Raw genomic sequence first — 9,074 nt, 5'->3', positions numbered from 1 at the left:
CTTTCTTTCTTTCTTTCTTTCTTTCTTTCTTTCTTTCTTTCTTTCTTTCTTTCTTTCATTTTTGTATGTGTACACACTGTATCTGTCTTCAGACACACCAGAAGAGGGTATCAGATCCCATTACAGATGGTTTATTGAGAGCCACCACGTGGCTACTGGGAATTAAACTCAGGCCCTCTGGAAGAGCAGTCAGTGCTCTTAACCGCTGAGCCATCTCTCCAGCCCTTCTTTTCCTTTTCTAATAATGAGATTAATATTGTATTCCCTGTGTGTAGTCCTTTTACTAAGACTGGAGGCAGACAGAAGAGTGAAATCTGCCACCCAAAGGGGATTCCATGGTTTAGCTCTCACTAAAGCCACCACCATTCAGGACCTCAGGCTCACTGTCTCCATACTACACAGTTTCTGTAGCAACAACAGAAGCCACCTGGGCTCTCTTTCTGTGAGAAGGCAAAGGCTGGACCTTTTAGATAAGTTCAGATAATGACTGATCAAAAAGTTTAGCTGTGTTGTCGGTGCACTGAAGGATAGGCACCACCTGTCTAGGTACCACTGGGGTGATGGCGGAGACAATAGAAGGAAGAGACAGGCGTGGAGGGTAGCTTCGGACTTGAACCTGGGTGACTGGGAGATCAGAATAGCAACAAGGGTGTCCAGGAGGGGTGATTGTGTGCAGGTGTGATTTAGAGGCATCAAGTCCACTGCAGACAGGAGGGTTTCAAAAGCTGAAGGTGAGTGAGTAGAAGATCCTGAGTAGGCAGAAATATGGGAGTTTGGAACCTGGGAGACAGTCAGCCTGAAACATGGCCAGAGGACATTGATTTCTACTCAGCAAATGTAGAGATGCATTCTGACTGGGCACAAGAACAAAGGGAGAATGTGGAAGAGGCAGAAAAGACAGATATAGAGAAATGGTTGGCCAGATTGTAAGGATGGAGAGAGGGAGAATGGACAGAGGAAGGGACAAAGAGAATATGAATCTTAGAAATGGGAAGAGCAAACTTCACAGGCCCTCTTATAGTCAAGGAAATTGATCTGTGTCTTAGTTTGTTTTACTGTTGTGATGAAACACCATGACCAAAGGCAACATGGAGAGGGAGGGGTTTATTTGGTTTATACTTCCACATCATTGTTCATTATCAAAGGAAATTGGAACAGGAACTCTATAAGAGCAGGAACCTGGAGGCAGGAGCTGATGCAGAGGCCATGAGAGGAGATTGCTTACTGGCTTGCTCATCCTACTTTCTTATAGAACCCAGGACTACCAACCCAGGGATGGCCCCACCCACAATGGGCTGGACCCTCTCCTATCAATCACTGATTAAGAAAATGTTCTACAAGCATGCCTACAGCACAGCCTTATGGAAACATTTTCTCAGTTGAGGCGCCCTCCTCTCTGATGACTCTGACATAAAACTAGCCAGCACAATAGGAAATGCAGGTCCTGTAAAGGGGGCAGACCTGCATTAGAACTGGGGTTCTGTGCTGTAAAGAGGCAAACCTTAGTTAGACCTGGTGTTCTATCCTATTACATGGACGACTTCTTTTTGTTGTTGAGGTGTTTTCTGAGGTGCTGAGGTTTGCATCTATAGATGCTGATAGAGCGAAAGATTTCTGAGATTTACCCATGCCCCTGACCCAAGGAAACAAGATGCAACTGTGATCTGATGTGCTTTAAATGTCACAGCACTATCCCTACCTTCTGAGAACCTCTCTACCTAGCAAGAGCCACATGCAGTCTGCTCTAGGACCTACAGAGCTATACCAAAGCCCCTTTAACTTCTGAAGAGTGATAGAAGGAAGCATGATATTCATTCAGCTGGGTTGTGTTTGGTCCCATTTCTGACAACCCTCCTCATTTCCCATGTCCCATGATTAAATGAAGAACATTGACCAGGCATGGTGGCCCACACCTGTTACCCCAGCACTGTGACGTTAAAGACAGTGCTCAAGAGTTCAAGGCCAGCCTTTACATGACAAGTTTGAGGACAGACTATGCTAAGATAATCATGGTATAGCACTTATGGAATGAAGCCTCCAGTCAGCGTCTAAGTTTTGTGTGTGTTACTAAGGTTTTGCAACTATGTAAGGGACACTTACGATGCAATTAACAAGCAGAAAATGGATAGAGTGACTGAGAACCCCCAAAGGTGTGTCTACGAGGAAGCCAATACTAAGGAAGCATCTCACTGATTGGAAGGAGATGGGTGACAGAGGAGAGTGGAGAATGCTAAGAACTGACTGGGACTGGTGAGGTCAGATACAAAGGAAAAATACTCAAGTGTCAATGTGGAAGCCATAAAGAGAAGTGTTATTGGGGGGCAGAAGGACCTCCTCACAAATCACCCCAGTCTGAGATCAGTTGATCCCCTCAGCCAGGTGAACTGAGTCTCCATCCTTCCCAAATCTCACACGTGGGCATTTGTACCCGTCCGTGGCCCCTCTTCATGCCATGGGTTGAGTAGCTTTCCCAGAGTCATAAGCCTGAACACAAGGCACCTATTCACCCTGCCAGGTTTGAAATTCTCTGAAATTCCTTTCCCTGCAACGCCTTTTCCCAAGTACACTGTGCATCTTTTCAAATTTCAGACATAAACAGCAGTGTGGCCCTGCCTGGCAACCCCTTCTTGCTCTCCAGCATAAAAATAGCAAGGGCTGAGGGAGGAAAGCCTGGGGACAGGGGCGGTTTGTGGATGCGCTGTTTATGTGGGTGTTTCTAGCCCTCCTCGCCTATTCTGGGGAAGGGTGTCTCCAGGGAGGAGTTTCCCGGGGGATTCTTGAGGGATTGGTCATCCCTGGCACCTTGGTCCCTTCCACTCTGGACCCAGGTCACATCTCTGTGATTGTGTAATTAACTCTGAGTGCCAGGGAGAGACACATTTACCTGTGGCTGTTGGTTTGGGCATCACCCCAGTGGTTGTGGAGGATGAACCGAGTGGGGGAGGGAGCACGGGGGCTCTTCACACAGTCAGTGAAAAGACACTTTCGATGGGACCAAGGTTGCATATGGTGGTAGCCAGGGATGAGGGTGATGTCACCTGGGCTCTGTGCCCCTGTGGGGAGGGGAGGGCTTCAAGGGGGTTTCCAGGTGCAGCTCAGGTCGTTGTATCTCGTTCAGGGCAGCAGGTAATGAGAAACAGTGAGCTGTAAGCATTTGAGTGAGGGCTTATAAGAGCTGTTCTGGGGAGCCAGTAAAATCTTTTATCAGTGACTGGCCCTCCACCCTCACTGTCCTCCTCGTTAAAGGGGAACAGCAGTATCTCCCATTGGGAATTATGAGATCTTGTTACTGTTCTACTTACACGCCCCCAAGTTCTCCCTCTCCTCATCTCTTCCCATGTCCCCCTAGCCTCTCAGGGGGCTCCTGTAATGCTTGCTTTAATGTGGCCAAGCACACTATGTCATTGTACTGTAAAGAATAGCAGCCTTCCGTGACCTCTTCTCCTCTACATCTACCCTGTTCTAGCCTGGCATCTTCTTTCCTTCCCTTGCTTAGATTACAGTTTGTCACTGATGTCTGCCTCCCATCTTACTAGACAGTGGGCTTCATGGCAACAGGAGTATCCCGGATCCCATCTGAATGTAAGACAAATGCAATCTTCCAGTAAATAGTGAGTGGATACATTTGTCTGTGTCATGTCCCTTGTGTCTGGTACAAGGCAATGCTCACAGTGAATCATAATTACCCACACGTATTGAGCACTGTGTTCTAGGGGCTGTGCTGAACACTTTATGTTTAGAAACTCACTCTGTAACCATAGTAACTTCATGACTTGTAAATATCACAAATTATTCCTGTTTTTTTGTTTTGTTTTGTTTTGTTTTTTTTGGAAATTGAGAGGTCGAATACTTTGCCCAAGATCACACAGCTAATGAGTGGTTGAGCTGAGATTTGGTAGCAGACAATATGGCTCTCTGTGTATTTGACCCCTGCCAGCCCAGCAGAGTGAGGAGAGCAATGAGTTTCTCACAGGTGTTTACAGATGTGTGCTTGTTTCCCTGTGCCCTCCTGCTCATTTGATGGAAATGATTAAGTCTGGGTCTTATAAAATGCTGTAGAATGTGTGGTCAGGAGTGGGAACTTGTAGAGACTACCAGGGTAGATAGGGAAACATTGGTACCCTCAGCCAGCATCTGTCACCATCTGGGGATGGCAGACAGAGATGTGGCTTAAATGGTGAGCAAGAAGATGACTGGTCAGAAGAAAACTGGAACCTGAAGCTAGAGAAAAGTGGGGTTGGAGTTAAGCAAGGGCAAAACCATGAAGCCATGTGTTCTCCATGAGAGCAAAGTAGATGTTAACAGAGAACTGAACCCCCCCCCCCCAGGATTCACTGAGCTGTGAAGTCCCAGAGACAGAAATTCTCCCTGGCCAATGAGAAACCATGAAAGATGAAGTCAGTCTTCAGTCAATCCTTGCAGGAAGAGCTAACGCTCCCAAGCCTAATGTCACACCTCACAGCTCTTTGGCACTATTCAGACTCCATCCTGGGCTTTCCTGGCTGGAACAGCCCAACCCTCACCTGAACCAGAGTCACTCTGAGTGGATGAGAGATGCCATACTTATTCCACCAGGTTCTTGCTGTCAAAAGAGCCTGACACGTCTTGATGGTGCCCTGGATACCTGGTCCTGTGGTCCAGATGTGTTCTTCAGGAAAGAGAGGCGAGGTTGTTCTTCCATAGGAAAGGCCTTCGGGACCTGATGGCTGCATTTAAGTTATGTTCTGAGTCTAAGTCCTTGGGATAATTAGGTAGAATCAAGGTGCTCTCCACATCATCTCTTAGCACCAGGAAGCTGACTTTAGTCCATGCATTTATTCCTTTATTAGATCCTGTGACAAGATTTTGGCATCCACAGAGGAGGGTCTCCAATGGATAGAGACATCACTGAAGGCTGGCTGGTCTGATCCACAGATTATTACGTCTTTTCCATGTACGATGGTCAGTCTTCTCAGCTTGATGTTTAACTGAGGAGAGAAAACCTATCCTGAGTGAGCATGATACCATTCCATGAGCTGGAGCCCCAGACTAAATAAAAGGAAGCAAGTGAGTGTAGCGTCAGCATCCACCTGCCTTCCCTTCCTGATTGCACGCACAGGTGACCAGCTACCTCGCGATCCTACACAGTGGTATCTCCTCAAACTAGGAGCCCATAAGCTAGTTTTTGTTTAGGATACTTAAGTCAGGACACTGAGAAAAGGAACTAGCACGGCATGTTAAAGCCCTTTGAAGGTCGGCCAGTACAATGCTCTGCTTGGCTCCCCAGGCTGGATACAGTTACAGAAGTGTATGTAGTGGGTAGAACCAGAGTTCACAGGTTCCTGTTGTTCACCGTGCCTGGTATCAGTGAGTCTATCCTTACTCACTGGACAGATGAGGAGTGATGAAGAGAAGCTAGCCCCTGACTGGAGGATGGAGAAAATGAAGACTAAAGAGTGCAAGGATTCTCTCTTCTATAAGAAGATACGGTCTCGGTGAAGGCAGCTGTGCTGGAGTCAGGGTCTGAGAGACTTGAGATCGCTTCGTTCTTGCTCCAGAGAGTTCCCGAGGTCTTGACCTGGGTCCATTCCTGCAAATTCAACAACGGAGTCTAGTGCCAGAGGTGACAAATGGAGATGAGATTAAGGTACAGGTTGTAGAAGAAAATTCTCCCACCTCAGATACCAGTACAAGGCAAGTAGGGCCTATTTGGAGAGTAAGTATAAGCTTATAACAAGCCGGAATCAGAAGCAAACAGCAGAGGACCACAGAGTCCCATTAAAGGTGTTAAGACCTAGGATCACAGAGGTCTGACTGGAGCTGTGCGTGGAGCCTGAGGAGAAAGCAATCCCTTCCCATGCTGGCTCTATAGCAGAGCTGACCTGTGTCAACAAAACAAAACAAAACATATACCCCCTCCAAAAAACCAAAAAATCCAACAACAAAACCCCTCTCTTTTCAAAAGTTTATTTGTCGGCTGTGTGGAGTTGGTTCTTTCTTCCCACCTCCACTTTAAGTGAGCTCCGGGAATCGAACTTGGGTGAGCAAGCTTACATAGCCAGCACTGTACCTGCAGAACCATCCTCCTCACAGTGCCTTACCTACGGCCAAATCTCACTGATATGATTGGCACCCAACCTTGAGCAAGAGATGGGAAATGCTTTCTCCCAGTGTCAGAGCAGTGTGGCCTTGGTGACACCTTGGTTTGGATTTCTGGCTTCTAAAAACTGCAAAAGAATAAATTACTGTTGTTTTAAGCCAACTTCTCTTGCTAAACTTGATTTTACCATTTCTCTGTGTCATTTACCTTACCTTTACCACGGACACATCTTGACAACCCTTCTTGTTCTTGTTGTTGTTGTTGTTGTTGTTCTTCTTCTTCTTCTTCTTCTTCTTGAGATGTCTTGTAGTTTTAAAAAAACACTTTTATGTGTATAATGGGTCATTTTAGGTTACTTCTGGTGTGTGTGTGTGTGTGTTATGAGTTATATCCCCCCACTTCCACAGATATTCAATACTATTGTTTGGATTTCTACCCCTGTGCTGAATCAGCACTTTTCATAGATGTCAACGTGTGGGTCTATTTCTGTCCTCTCTGCTCTGCTGTACTAATGTCTTTTCATACAGTCTTAGTTTTACAGTTTAATTTGAAATTAAATGCTTCTTTCCCCCTCTCTCTTTCTTTCTCTCCACATCCCCACTCCCTGCCCCCCCCCCCAGAGATTGACCCAAAGGTCTTGCCCCACCACTGTGCTAACTTTTCAATCCCAAGTGCCTCAATTTAAAAAGTGTTTGGGTTACTTAAGGCCCTTTACCCACATAAATTTGAAAAACAAACCAACAGTTTAAAAAAATGTCTTTGCTTTTATGATGATTGAGCTGAAAACATTTGATAGATTGGCATTTGAGTAATATCCAACTACCCCCATCCATGAATATGGTACATCTCCTCATCTGCTTAGGTTTTCCTTAATTTTTGTCTCAGTGGTGTTAGTGTTCTGTGGTTTATAAAGTTTTGGTTATATTGCAGAACCTTAAATTTCAACTTCAAATTTTACCCTGACAGTTTTGAGCTTCCTGAGGCCCCAAAGCCCTAAGCCTGAGCTCCTTGGCTCTCATCAAATGACTCCCCACAAAATAAAAAATGGAGACTCCACTTGGCTAGTTCCAAGTTACCTGCAGTCTAGTAGGTTTTCAGTCTATCAAGTATCAACCTGTAGCCAGACTTCAGCATAATTCAAGCAAACTGGTTACATCCACTCCACAGACCACCTCTCTCTCTCTTGTTACTATGATGGTTGTCGTCCATAACTTGGCTGGTTATCTCTGTTCTCAAGGGTGATCCTTCCTGGCCCTGAGATGCATGGCACTCCTCCCCCTCGAGATGTGAGACCACGAAACTACTAAACTTCTGCCGTCAGTCATATCTCCCCAGGGTTGGGTGTCACTCATAGCTGTCTCATATTCTTTGGAGGACATGAAAGGTGGGATCTTTCCCTCACCACAGAGTAAACAGGAAGTGGTCAGCACATAGGCCTTGTTTGGCTTTCCTAAAGTATATTTCTAAAAACATAAATAAATATTTTTTAAGTTACGGCAAGAGAAACATCATACAACGTAGCATTTTAACTCTTTTTAAGACTGTACCTTGTTTGCGATATGAGATAAGCACTTGAACTTTGCTGTGTGTAGGACCCTTTCATACGTCCCTAGAAAATTTTTTCAACTTGTAAAAAAGAAACTCTATGCTAATTAAACTGCACCTCTCCATTCTTATAATCCTTGGGGACCAATGCTCTACTTTCTGTCTATGAATCTGACAGATCTGTGTGGCTCGGGTAGTGAAACTGTGTGCTATTTGTGTGGGGTGTGTGTGTGTGTGTGTGTGTGTGTGTGTGTGTGTGTGATTGGCTTTTTTCACACTTTTTATCACTAAGATTCACCCATGGTTGTAGCTCATACCACTTTCCTTCATTGTTAAGATGCTGTCTTAATTAGGATTTTATTGCTGTGAACAGACACCATGACCACAGCAGCTCTTATAAAGGAAAACATTTACTTGGGACTGGCTTACAGTTCAGAAGTTTAGTCGGTTGTCATCATGGCAGGAAGCATAGTGGCACACAGGCAGATGTGGTGCTGGAGAGGTAGCTGTGAGTTCTACATCTGGATCTGCAGGCAGCAGGAAGAGAGAGTGAGCCACTGGCTTGGCTTGAGCATCTGAGAGCACAAAGTCCTCCCCCTAGTCATGCATCAGCTCCAACAAAGACACATGTACTCTAACAAGGCCACACCTCCTAGGAGTGGCACTCCCTATGAGCCTATGGAGGCCATTTTTATTCAAACTATCAAAGATGGAACAATATTTCATTGTATACATTTACCACAGTTTGTTTATTGACTCCTCTGCTAATGGGTCATATTTTAGATCACTTTGGATTGTGTGTGTGTGTGTGTGTGTGTGTGTGTGTGTGTTATTCAGAGTAGAACCCAAAGACTTGATTATACCAGGCAAAATACATACTACATCCCCAATCCAAAGCATTACTCTTTATATATTTTTCTCTTTTTAACAGATTATTTGGGAATCTCTCACATCAAACACCCTGACTACACTCATTTCTTAGATCTCCCATGTCTGTCCTCTCAACCCGGTGGTTATTCCTCCTCCTCCCTTCCCCCCAAAAAAAAGAATAAAGGAAAGAAAAAAAGTTAATTTTGTGTTATCTATATACTCACTGGTGCATGGTCAAATTCCTAGTGGCCTGTCCCCCAAGGGAGGCTGAGCCTTGCTCCACCTACATCCACACCAGAAGTCAGAAGCTATCAACTGAGGAGAGCCATGACTAGGCCAGAGAGAGGTGGGGCCAGCTCTGCCTTGAGGGGTGGGGCTAGCTCTCTTGTGCTCACACCTCAGCCTGCACCACCTGCTGTGGGTCTGTAAGGGACTGGGCACTTTTTATAGTCCTTTTCCCAAATGTTTTATTTGCTCAGCTCTGCATTTTAAAAACTCAACACCTCAGTTGATTCTTACTCTGTTATAGGAGGACCTTTGATTGACAGGGCAGCGATTTTTTTTTTTTTTTTTTTTTTTT

Source organism: Mus pahari, chromosome 1 (assembly GCF_900095145.1).
Source record: "Mus pahari chromosome 1, PAHARI_EIJ_v1.1, whole genome shotgun sequence".
NCBI lineage: Eukaryota > Metazoa > Chordata > Mammalia > Rodentia > Muridae > Mus > Mus pahari.
This window is presented reverse-complemented; position numbering follows the sequence as displayed.